Raw genomic sequence first — 12,984 nt, 5'->3', positions numbered from 1 at the left:
CCTTTTATATTTGTTTTTTAATTGATGATATTAACCTTTTGGACTATAATTATTCAGTCCCCTTGTGTGATTTTAGCTACTGATGGTGGTTTAAAGTCTCAAAATATAGTTGGCAGGATGCCCTATGAGATAGCAGCTTCACATTCCTATACACTGCATGCCTGCATCAGAATTGTTGGAAATGTGATGCGTGAGGTGAACATTCCCTTCAGCCTTTCATTTTTACGAACACACATTTGAGCACATCTGAAAATCATCTCTAGACAAACGTGGTCCTTCTGCTAGCCAGGCCTTAGTTCTCCCGACTGGCCATGAACTTCTCTAGTGGCTCATTTCTTATCCTAAAATCTTTAAGATTACAGGAAAGTTTTCTTTCAGGTAAATTTTTTTTTTTTCCTCCTAATTCCAAGACTGTTCTAAAAGTAGCTGTTCATTAAGTTAAGAAGGATTCATTTATTCAAAAAATGTCTTGAATATCTATTATATGCCAGCCAACACTGAGGATTATTGGACTCAATAATACAAAGGCTCTCTCCTGATAGAGGGAAGAGAAGATAAAGTCTTATAAGGAAGCCAGATAATCAAAAGATAAAAATGTTTGTAAAATGTCAGATACTACAAAAATCTAGCAAGGTGAGTTAGTAGTTTGTACTATAGTGATGAGAGATGTGGGAAGAGTTGCTATGCTCCAAAGCTCTGAAATGGAAAACAAGACTTGGATGTACTCCCCCACTTTAAAGACTTGATTTAACTTTAATTACACTTTCTGACCAATTTCCAAAATTTTAAAATTTTTATTATTTTTGTAATTCTCACCCAAGGACTTGGTTATTGATTTTAGAGAGAAGGGAAGTGTGTTTTTGTGTGAATATGCGAGAGAGAAACATTGATGTGCGAGAAAAACATCATCAATCATTTGCCTCCAGTATGTGCTCTAACCAGGTATTGAATCTGTGATCTAAGTAGGGAACCAAACCCACAACTTTCAGTGTACGGAACCACACTCCAAGGAACCACACTCCAACCAACTGACCCACACCAACCAGGGCATGTTTGGCCATATTTTAAAACTAAGCTAGATGGACAGAAGATAATCTAAAAGTGTTGTCTTCTAAATGGTTGAGTCGTGAACAGTCCTGTTAAGCACCACCAGGTGGTGCTATTAAGCTTTGGTGTATTTTTCTGTGTCAATTAACTCTTAAAAGTTTTGGTTTTGATTTTTTTAACAAAATAGAAAATTTACTAAATACAATGAAATATATTTAAATTTTTTCTTCTGGTAAAATTGCAATATTTTTTGTGAGGGAAGTAATTGTACCTTGTACTGGAGTTAAAATGTTTTTGGGGATATTAAACTAAAATGGCACTGCCTGACAGAAAGCCTCCAACAGGTGTAGTGAATGAGAGAGAGTAAATTAATAGATTAGATTGGGCCCAGCCAGTGGGGCTGGGTGGTTGAGCCTCAACTCATCAATGGGGAGGTCACGGCATGCTCTGGTTTTAGGCCTAATTCTAAGTAGGGGGTGTGCAAGAGGCAGCTGATGAAGATTCCCTCTCTTTCTGAAACTAATCCTATCTAATAAAGAGGGAATATGCTAATTGACCTTCACACAGTTGCAACTATGGCAACTGTGTGAAGGTCAATAAGGAGTGAATATGCTAATTGACCGCCATGCCCTCAAAGATGGTGGCACCCAGTGTCCTCAGTCCCCAGCTGCCCAGGGCTGGCCCAAGGTGCAGGCAAGCCTCAGATGGTGGCTGCCCAGCCGCCTAGCCACTCGACTACCCGAGGTTCAGATAACTAGGGCCAGGCAAGGCTTGTGCTGCCAGCAGTGGCAGCAGCAGAAGTGTGATGAGGGCATTGCCTTCCCCTGATTGCCTGGTCACCTCCCACCCCTGAGGGCTCCCGGACTGTGAGAGGGGGCAGGCCGGGCTGAGGGACCTCCCTCCAGTGCATGAATTTTCATGCACTGGGCCTTTAGTAAAAACATATTTTTAAGAAGCTGTTAAAAAAAAAATAGACTAGAAAATAAGTTTTTAAAAAAATAGACTAGATCAGAAGCAAAAAAAAGTCTTTGATTTTATTACAGGATTCTCCAGGAAATAGGTGCTACAATGGAGTCCAAAGTACAATGTGAGAGAAATGGCAGAAAGAAGTAAAGGAAGAGTGCAACATAAGCGGGAGGAAGCTGTTATTCTGTGATGCCAAGCTGATAGAATTGCTGTTAGCCCAGTGATTTTTAATCTTTTTGGTCTCATGACACACATAAAGTAATTGCTAAAATTCTGTCGCCCGGCCAGTGTGACTCAGTGGTTGAGCCTCCATCCATGAACCAAGAAGTCCTTGGTTCTAGTTCCAGTCAGGGCACATTTCATGGTTGTGGGCTCGGTCCATAGTATCATAGTCTGTCTCTTAGATGTTTCTATCCACCCCTCTTCCTTTCTCTCTAAAATCAATAAAAACACTTAAAAATAATAATTTTTAAAATTAAATAAAATTCTATGGCACATGAAAAAAAATTTTGCCATTCTGACAAAAAAATAGGTGTAATTTTGATTCACACCAGATGGCTGTTGTGTTGGCTGTTGTCACTTTTTTTGACAATCGAATGGTAACAAGGTCAGTGCCCCTGACTGCTAGTAAATAGATACTGCACGTTTAAAAAATTTTTGCTGCATACCAATTGAAAATCACTGTGTTAGCACAGTGGGGAGCTCTAGAGCAGCAAAACCAGAGGAGCAGTATGTTGGATGGAAGTGGCTAGACCCTCACACCATTGCCTTGTCAGGGCTTTGGCCACCCTGAGGTTAGCATGACTTTTGCTGCAAAACAGGTGAATCCTGACAAAGCTAGCAATGAGGCTGTCAGCTGGCCCCACTCATAGCCAGATAGGAGACCTGAGCCATTCATCTGTGTCACGGATTTGTGAAGAAAACATCCTCTTTACAGGATTAAAGTGAGGAAATCCTGTATACCTTGCTTATAAAAGAAAGATTGGACTACTGTATGATTGTGGTTAATGTTTGAGTTGGGAAGTGAATGGTACATGGAAGTAAATGGAATAAAGGTTATCTTCCTGTTTTCCTGGTAAGTGAATTGAGATGTGTTTGCTGTAGGGCTTGTAGAATCCAGGTCTTCTGCAGAGCAGACCAATTGTTTCCATCATGTACTGCTATTTCTTGGGCTAGAAGATCACTCTGAATGTAGTAATAAGAAACGTACATTAACGTGTAAAAGACAATGCCAAGTGCTGGGTGATATCAGTGAGCAAGGAAAGCACAACCTCTGTCCGTGGGTAATTTATAATTTAGTGAACCTACACAACCAGGCCAGTTCTCTGCTTTTGGAGCTCATGGCAGGAGCACTGAAACCCAGATTTGGGAAGAGAGAAGGCTTTAATTAGGCTTGGGAACACTGGGCTACTCATCTACCCAAACGTTTTTGAGTGTAAGTACATTTTCCCCCCAAATGTCCTTTCCTTGTGTTATGTACTAACTCTCTTAATTGTAAATGAGAGAAACTCACTCAAGCTATCTTAAGCAACAAAGATTATTAGGATATTAGAGGCCCGATGCACGAAATTTGTGCAAGGGGTTCTGCCCTTGCAGCACCGGCTTCATCCGGAAGGTCCTCTGGAAGGTCATTTGCTTGTCCGGTCTAATTAGCATATTATGCTTTTATTATTATAGATTGGGGTATTATGGTACTGAAGACGGATGCTGCTGGGCATTAGGAGTACCAGAATTAAAGAACATGGCATGATAAGAATTCTATTCTTTTTTCTGACATATTCAATGTGTCTACTTCATGCTTTTCTATTTGTAAAACTGGTTGCTTTGTTACTCTAGGTCAGAGTAGTAGGAATTATGGCTGTCAGTCTGTGTGTGTGTGTGTGTGTGTGTGTGTGTATAATATTTTATCAGCCTCTCTCTCTCTCTCTCTCTCTCTCTCTCTCTCTCTCTCTCTCTCTATATATATATATATATATATATATATATATATATATATATATATATATTATTGATTTCAGAGAGGAGGAAAGAGGGAGAGAGACAGATAAGAATCATTGATTGGCTGCTTCCCCATACCAGGACTGAGCCCACAATCCCAGCCTGTGCCCTGACCAGGAATTGAACCATGACCACCTGATTCATAGGCCAATGCTAAACCACTGAGCCACACAGGTTGGGCTGCCAGCCTGTCTTGATCATGACATTTGACAGCTTCAGCCACTCTAGAGGAAATTACCTTGTTCAATCATTTTGTAATGGTATCTCCTTGAATGGAAACTCCTACCCTTTACCTCATCTTCGGCTAGCCTTCCCTAATCCCCTCCTCAGCCCTGCTGCTTTTAGCTGTCTAGCTATGTCTTTGCAAGATTAAAATTTAGATGTGAGACTATTTACATCTTAATTTTATTATTCATGATGAGGTGTCCTCTAACTTCTATTGAACCTACCAGTGGTGGGAATCTTTTTACCTCTAGATGGAATGAATTCCATCTGCAGATCTCTATATCTTTTGAAAAGCTATATTCCTGTTTTGCTTCAGGTCATTACAATGTAATCCCAGCATTGCAAGTATTAAAATCCTCAAGGAACCCCCATTTTGCCAGGCTTACCATTTCTAGCTTTTCAGGCTCAAGCATGTAGTCTGGTTTTTTATGATCACATTGGCACAGGGGGTAGTTTGGGGGGTGATCACTAGCAGGGTGTCATTTGGGGGAGAGAAGGCTGGCGGTGGGGGGCAGTTGGGATGAGCAGGCCAACAGGTAGAGTGGTTAGGGGTAATCAGGCAGGCAGGCAGGTTAGGAGCCAGCAGTCCCAGATGGCGAGAGGAATGTCCATCTGGTTTAGGCCCAATCTCTGTAAATCAGCAGTAGGACATCCTTCGAGGGGTTCCAGATTGGAGAGGGTGCAGGCCTTCTCTCTCCCCTTTTTTTTTTTTTTTTGGCTTGATAGGATTTTTAAAAATCCTTAAGTGACATGTTGTAGTTTCCAAAGGTGGCTGCAACAATATCTCTTGTCTCACTTGTTTTATGTAGAGTGACCTTGCCACTCCCCATCCAGAAGTGGAGACTAATTCTCTAGCCCTTGTAGCTTGGCAGGCCCTGTGACTGCTTTGATTGAGAGAAGATGGCAGAGGCCACCCTGTACCAGTGCTGGGCATAGTTTTTCAGCTTTGGTCTCCTGCCTCTTATTATGCTGGCTCTTAGAACAGCTGCCAGGTTGTGAGAAACCCAAGCCACCTAGAGAAACCACGAGTGGGGGGTGACTGCTCCTTCCAGCACCAGCTGAGCTCTGAGCTGGCGCCACCATCAGCCGCTAGTCCTGTGAGTGAGGTCTGGTGGACATCCAGCCCCAGCTGCCCTCTGACATCCCTGGGTGAGATGCCCCAGAGGACAACTGCCCACTAAGCCCAGAAAGGTTTGGACATTTTATTTTTATCAGGTAAAGTCTGATTTATTGCACAAAAGGGATATAAGCAAAACTTTTTTTTTTTTTTTGTAACAATACTTAAATTTAAAAAAAATTGATTTTAGAGAGGAAGAGACAGGGAGAGGAAGATAGAAACATCAATGATGAGATAGAACCATTGATTGGCTGCCTTCTGCATGCCCTCTACTAGAGATTGAGCCTGCAACCCGGGCATGTGCCCTTTGCTGGGAACCAAACCTGTGACCCTTTAGTCGCTTTATCCACTGAGCCAAACAAGCCAGGTCAACAATATTTTTTAACATATGCATTTAAATTACTACCTACTATAGAGAGAAGGGAAATGTTTATAAACTTGTTTGTAGGTGCTAGGCTTTTTATGCACCAGTAGGTAACTGGGATGGAAATGGGATGCTGGATTTGGGACTGAAGGGTACATGGAAATTAACAGGGTCTGGAGGAGCTGAAGAACGCAAGCTAGAAGGGCGTCAAGACCACAGTGACAGCCCACAGGTCCTCAGGGACATGCTGGTGAGCTTGGAGACGGTGAGGAAATGAACTTGGAGGCTGAAGGGACCCTTGTTATGTAAAGGCCACAAGTTTGCTAGCCTTGCTGTCTGCAGTAACGTGTGAAATAGGACGGCACCTAAGGATGCATGGATTGGACTAGGGAGGTTTCCAGGCAGAAGTAGGAACCAGTTCATCTAGCCACAGATAATGAAATGAGATGAACCAAAGAAGGAATTGCTCCACTAAGTTTAGAGAAATAGGGCTGAGAAATCTTTCAGGTAGTAAATGAAGGCTGGTATATGTGACACACAGTTTATCCAAGAAATGTTCCTAATTTATTCTTTTGAAAAGATTTTGTTGTAATCTGTGACTTAACTCACAATTCTAACTTTTAGATGTATTGCACGCTTTCATTTTACAAAGAACTTGTGTATACATCACCTCAATTCTGATAATCCCACTGTAGGCTATTGTTGGTCCACAATATTATTAATAGCAACAACCACAGTCATCATCCTTTCTTCTCCTCCAGTTTTGGGGTTCCTACCATGTGACTCCTGTTATGGCTTAGATATATGATCATTCATCCTAATAGCAGGGTTTTATGACTCACAATTTATTAGGATGAAGGATGTTAAGCCAGAGATGTAACTATCTCAACCATGAAGCAGCTAGCAGGGGGGGAATCTCTAGTCAAACATTAGTTTGACTTCAAATCCAAACTCCCAATTTACAATTTTTCCCTGAGAAGAGCAGGAAGCAATTTTAAATCAGAAAGCATCTTCAGTATGTAGATTATTTTTATCTTACAAAATTTCATGCTTGTCTGTCACAGTCAATTTTTTCAGACTCACTATAAGTGAACTATAATTTTGACAAATTGTTTTACTTTCTCCATTTTTTTCTAGTTAGGAATATGCCATCTCTCTATATAAAAGCCTAAGGGACTGACTGACTGGCCCATAGGTATGATGCATAATGACCACCAGGGGGCAGATGACCAATGTAGGAGCTGCCAAGTGACAGCAACTTGGCAGAGTGCCTTCTCACACTGAAGGACCCCTTGGGGAGTGTTGGACTGCTGTTTTTGTCGTCGAAGGAACTGCTGAGCTAAAGCCAGCCCATGGAGTGCTGTTTTTGACCTGGTCCTTGAAGACCAGGCCAGAGGACCCCACCTGCTGGAGGGACCCTACTCACTTTGCAGATGCCCTTCAAGCCCCAGCACCTCCTCAGGTGCACTGGCTGGGGAGGGACCAAGGGAGGTTGGCTCCAGGGCCTGTCCAGCTCGTCTCACCCAGTCTTCTCCGACTGGTCACCTTTTAATTAATTTCCTTTTGATGTGCACAAATCCATGCACTGGGCTTCTAGTAGTATAATAAGCTTCTTCATTTATAAAACAAGTGGATCAGATGATCTAATCTTTTACCTCTGATATTCCTTTTATCTTTGCTAATTTTCTGATACATAGTTTTTCTAATTAGTAACTACAGGGCTACAACAGAATTCCATTTGACCAGCAGATGGAGCTCTTGACAATTGAATAGGAAGAGGTATTTATTGAGTGCCTACCTTGTGCCCAGGTACAATCCTGTTGTTGCTGCTTCAAATCTATGTAATTCTTTTCTTAGGCCTATCTCAGATTATTGTTCTTTCATATGGTGAAGGTCTCAAAGGAAAACTTATTTTACCAAGAAGAAACCTCTCCATGTCTAAAACTGGATGCAGTGATTACTGAGCCATCTTCTGGAGCTGAAGTGCCACCATATGAAACTCAAGAGTTAAGTAACCTTAGTATACCCAACTCCTTTGTGAAGGAACCGACAGGCCTGATCTTCTGTGGCCTGCGAATACCTTCCATGAACTCAGAAGAAATGCATCTTATTAAGGCTATTGTGATCATCAACAGGACAAACCATGGGGAGTTCAAGAAAATGTTCAATCCTATATAAGAGAAGAATATACTAATTATCCTTTATGCCCTGGGGCATAACGATTAACCACATAATAACCGGATCAGAGATCTGCAGGAGAGTGGGGCACCAAACTACAGGAGACCTACAGGAGGGGGCAGGGCAGCAAGCTATGAAAGGGGGTGGGGTAAGGAAAGGGGTAGGGGGAACTACAGAAGGGCAGGGCAGTGGACAGAGAGCTACAGGAGGGTGGCAGTGACCTACTGGCACAGGAATTCATGGAGAGGGCTGCTAGTATACAAATAAATGTTAATATTTAATATCTTAGAAGAGTATAGGGGGAATAAATGGTGATAGATGAAGACTTAACTTGGGGTGGTGAACACACAATAGAGTGTACAGATGATGTGTTGTCGAATTGTGCACCTGAAACCCATATAGTTTTCTTAATCAGTGCCATCCCAATAAATTCAATAAAAAGGAAAAACACTTAATATTTTATCTAAATGGATACTAATACTAATGCCATCAATGTGTTCTCCTAGATACCAACTAAATAGTGCTTCAAAGCAGGAGGCAGAAAAATCCAGGTGTTCCTGAAACTTCATTTTTCTCTTTGTTTTTCTCAATGTTTTCTTAGGATTTTCCAAGGATCATTTATTATTGTTTTGTAAACATCCCTGTTCCATTGTAGGCTGGTGGATATGTTGTACTTCCACATTGCTAAGTAAGAGATGTCAGAGACAGGAGAGCAGATGATGCCACTCCCCTCTGCTTCCACAATCAAAACAAAGATGGGCCAAGCCTTTCGAGCACCTCTCCAAGGCAGACCAGGCAGACCGGCACAAGCTACCAGTTCTTTCTTTCCTAAGCTTGGACATGCATCCTCCTGAAAGGTCGCGTCCTCCTCGGGATAAGCCCCTTCTCAGAGGTACTGAAGGTCGAGTAACCTGTGCAGGTCTTCACAACAAGCTCGTCACATGTCTGGACCATGCGGTTGGTGGCCTCTGCCCTGGGCCATGCCTGGTCAGCACTTTGAGAAGAGCAGGCAGATGTACCAGAAAAAGCTGAAGACTGACTATCTCTGGGTCTTTTGGGTCTGGCACAGGAAGATCTGCCCTGTCTTTCCCTCCCTCTTCCCTCGCAACCCCCCCCCATGTGTCACATAACCTGTTTGTAAAGCTTTAATGAGGAAATTGCCTCTACATGAAGAAAGCTTGTTGTTTTTTCCCTGTCATTCAAATTCATCTTGAGCCTCTTCCTCTGAGCATGTTAATCAGTATTTCTGAATGGACAGGGAACAAATAAGGACAAGTGCTGATTCACTAGCCTAGCACAGCACTCGGTTCTCTAGACGTTTAACCCATTGGTTCCTGATTAGTGTCCTCCAGATTTTCTTTATTTAAAATTTTTTTTAAAAAAATTGATTTTAGAGAGAGGAAGGGAGAGGGAGAGAGAGATAGAAACATCAATGATGATAGAGAATCATTGATCGACTTTTTCCTGCGTGCCCCCCACAGTGGACAGAGCCCACAACCCGGGCTAATGGCCTGGTTAGTGTGGCGCAGTGGTTGGTCATTGACCCATGAACCAGGAGGTCATGGTTGCATTTCCCTGTCAGGGCACATCCTGGGTTGTGGGCGTGCAGGAGGTAGCCAACCAATGTTCCTCATCAATGTTTCTACCTTATCTCTCTACCCCTCTCCCTTCTTCTCTCTGAAATCAATAAATACATATTAAATAAGCAAACAAACAAACAAACAAAACAGCTAATGTTTATTGACAGCGTACTGTGTGCCTTTGCATCGTTCCCAGAACACTTCATCTATCACCTCTCTGCATTCTCCAAACAATGCCATGACGTTTGTAGATAAGGAAAATGACGCTCAGAGAGGTGGTCACTTGCCAAAGTTTGCACAGATACAAGGAGATTGACCTGTGGTCTGCATCCAGAGCCTCTGCTCTTAACCACGATGGAGCATTCCAGAACACATCTTTATGTCACCTCAATGAAATAACAGTCTTTTATCATTTACAAAAAAGAATCAACTAAATTGGAAATTGTTTTTAGTTCAGGGTCCGATTCTGTTTCTTATTTATTTCTTTACAAAATTCTCTGCACCATAGCTCTAGTCACACACTGCATTTGATCTCATCCATTTGCATCTGAGGATCAGGCACAGTATTTAGCATATAATAGGAACTTGATTTATGTTTGGGGACTTAAGTAGAAATAACTTTGGGGGGATGCTTTAAACTTTACAAAATACATGCAAATTACTCCACTTTTTAAATTAATTACAGATACTTAATAAATTCTTTTAATTTGGTGGAATTTAGAATATGTGTATGCATGTTTTCCCTGCTAGCACTTTAAGATCCTTGAGTAAGATCTTGTCATGATCTCTACTGTACATGGCATAGCGCTGTGCACACCGGAGGGTAAAGGTTATTTTTATTATTTGCTTATCTTTTCACATTTTTCTTTTCTTTCTAATCCTCACTGGAAGATACTTTCTCCATTGATTTTTAGAAAGAATGAAAGGAAAGGAGGGAGATAGAGATAGACAAACATCGATATAAGATGTCTGCCTCCTTCACGTGCCTCTACTGCGGGTCAGTGATCGAACCTGCAACCCAGGTACAAGCCCTTGACCGGGAATCAACCCTGAGACCCTTTGATACTCTGGCTGATGCTCTAAGCACTGAGCAACATCAGGCAGGGCTTTTCACTTTTATTATGGAACTTTTAAACACAGACAAAAGAAAAGTGAGGGAAGTAATAAACCTGTCTTCACCCATTGTTTAGCTTCACCTATTATGAACTCATGGCCACACTGGTTCCATCAGTGCCCCCTGCTGCTGCCCCACTCCCATTCTGAATTAATTCAAAGTGAATCCCCATGAGATATATATTTATCTGTAAATAAATCTTTTTAAATATAAATGTATTAGAATAGAGCCGTCAGACCAGAACTACAATATTCATTTGAGGTTTCATAAATATCAGTCACATTTCCCAAATTGTTATGAAAGGCAAGTCCTACTAAGTAAATATAGCTCACATACTGTAATCCAGATCCTATTTAAATTCCATCACTATTCTTCTCTTGACATGCTTACCTGTGATGAAAGTATTTCTGCCCAGCTATAACTTTTTTTGCCCTCAGCCTCTTGGGTTCTTTGTAGGGCTTCTGTTGCCTGAAGGTTTGTCCTCTGAGACAATCTTGGTGTGATGGTCCCAGTAGGCTTCAAGTGAAGCAAACCCGATGAATATCAATGTGGGGCATAGTTTTCCTTATTGTTTATGAAGAGTTGATGGTTCATCTTTTGGAAAAACATGAATAAACTGACAACTGTATAACTGTTCAGATTACAGCCCCATTGGGCAAACTCCGTGCGGACTCACCTGCTTTAACTTTCTGAGATGCTGGCATTTCACCCGTTCGGCCACAGTCCCAGGGCTGTATTGGCAGTTTGGTTCTCTGGACCTGGCAATGGCCCCTCACCATTCAGGATGCAGTGGTTTACCTTATTATTCCCCCCTCTAGTGAGGGTGAAAGTGGTTGTACTGCTGGTGATGACAAATAGCATCAGTTCCAAAGGGAACAATTATTTCATTTATTTTAAACTCAGTCTGGGTCTGATTCAAATAAGCAGGGGCTGAAAGGAAGGTTTTCTTCCCAGGGCACCGGGCAGCATGCCGAGGGACAGCACAGCACAGTGGCAGAGCACAAGGTGCTGGGGTCAATTGGGTTTTAATCTGGCCTCTACACCTACTTACTGTGTGACCCTGACATTCTACTTGACTTCTCAGTGCCATGGTCACACAGTAAAGAGTGCTATGATGACCTCTTGTTACCTGAAGCAAGAAGTTGTTATAGCACCTATATCATAGGCTGTCAGGGTATTAAATTTATTTGTTCAATAGATATTTAAAGAAGATTCTTAATTGTCAAGAATTATTCTAGATACCGGTGATATGACATTAAAAAAACATGAAGATAGCCCTAGCTGGTTTGGCTCAGTGGATAGAGTGTTGTTCCGTGGACTGAAGGGTCCCTAGTCCAGTTCTGGTCAATGGCACATATCTTGGTTGCAGGCTCAATCCCTGGTGGGGGTGCAGGCAACCAATGGATGTGACTCTCTCACATTGATGTTTCTATTTCTCTGTCTCTCCCCATCCCTTCCATTCTCTCTTTTAAAAAAATCAATAGAAAAATATCCTCAGGTGAGGATGAATAAAAACAAAACAAAACAAAACAAAACAAAGCAAAACATAACGATCTTGCCCTCATGGAGATTATATTCTAGAGGAGGAGACATATCCAAACAAATAAACATAGAATGTCAAGTAGACAACTATAGAATGTCAGGTAGACAAATATTATGAATCAGGGTAAATTTATGGAGATTAAAGGAGTCAATGCAGATAAAGCTCTGAACAAACAGTAGGTATTATTATTACTTCCTGTAATTTAGGTCCAAAGGAGCAACCTGTGGCTTAGTTGAAGAGGAATCAAGCTTATTTAAAGACTCTCCATGCCTGAGTGTATGTGTGCTTCAGAGGATGAGAATGATCATTCAAGTCAAATCGTGACTACATACATGAAAACTTAGTACAGTAGGTCCTTGGAACCTACCTACGTCACTCACATGGAGCACATACCCAGCAGTAATGAAGTGAAACATTTAAAAAAATTAAAAGGAAGATAATTTCTGACCTTTACTTGTGGTAAATAAATAATAAACTTAAAGAACATATGTATATACGTCAAAATGACGGAACTTTAAAAGAAATATATATTTTATTGATTTTTTTTTTTTTTTTTTTACAGAGAGGAAGGGAGAGGGATAGAGAGTTAGAAACATTGATGAGAGAGAAACATTGACCAGCTGCCTCCTGCACACCCCCTACTGGGGATGTGCCCGCAACCAAGTTACATGCCCTTGACCGGAATTGAACTTGGGACCCTTGAGTCTGCAGGCTGAGCCAAACCAGTTAGGGCAGAACTTTCTCTCTCTCTCTCTCTTTTTTTTTTTTTAAATAAAGAAATGGCAGATGGTGACATAACCACAAAACAATGTACATCAAGTCCAAAGTAACCCGAGGACTGTCTGTAATCAG

This window comes from Pipistrellus kuhlii, unplaced genomic scaffold (genome assembly GCF_014108245.1).
Source record: "Pipistrellus kuhlii isolate mPipKuh1 unplaced genomic scaffold, mPipKuh1.p scaffold_m20_p_1, whole genome shotgun sequence".
Taxonomy (NCBI): Eukaryota; Metazoa; Chordata; class Mammalia; order Chiroptera; family Vespertilionidae; genus Pipistrellus; species Pipistrellus kuhlii.
The sequence above is the reverse complement of the archived record's forward strand: the minus strand, read 5'-3'. Positions refer to the sequence as shown.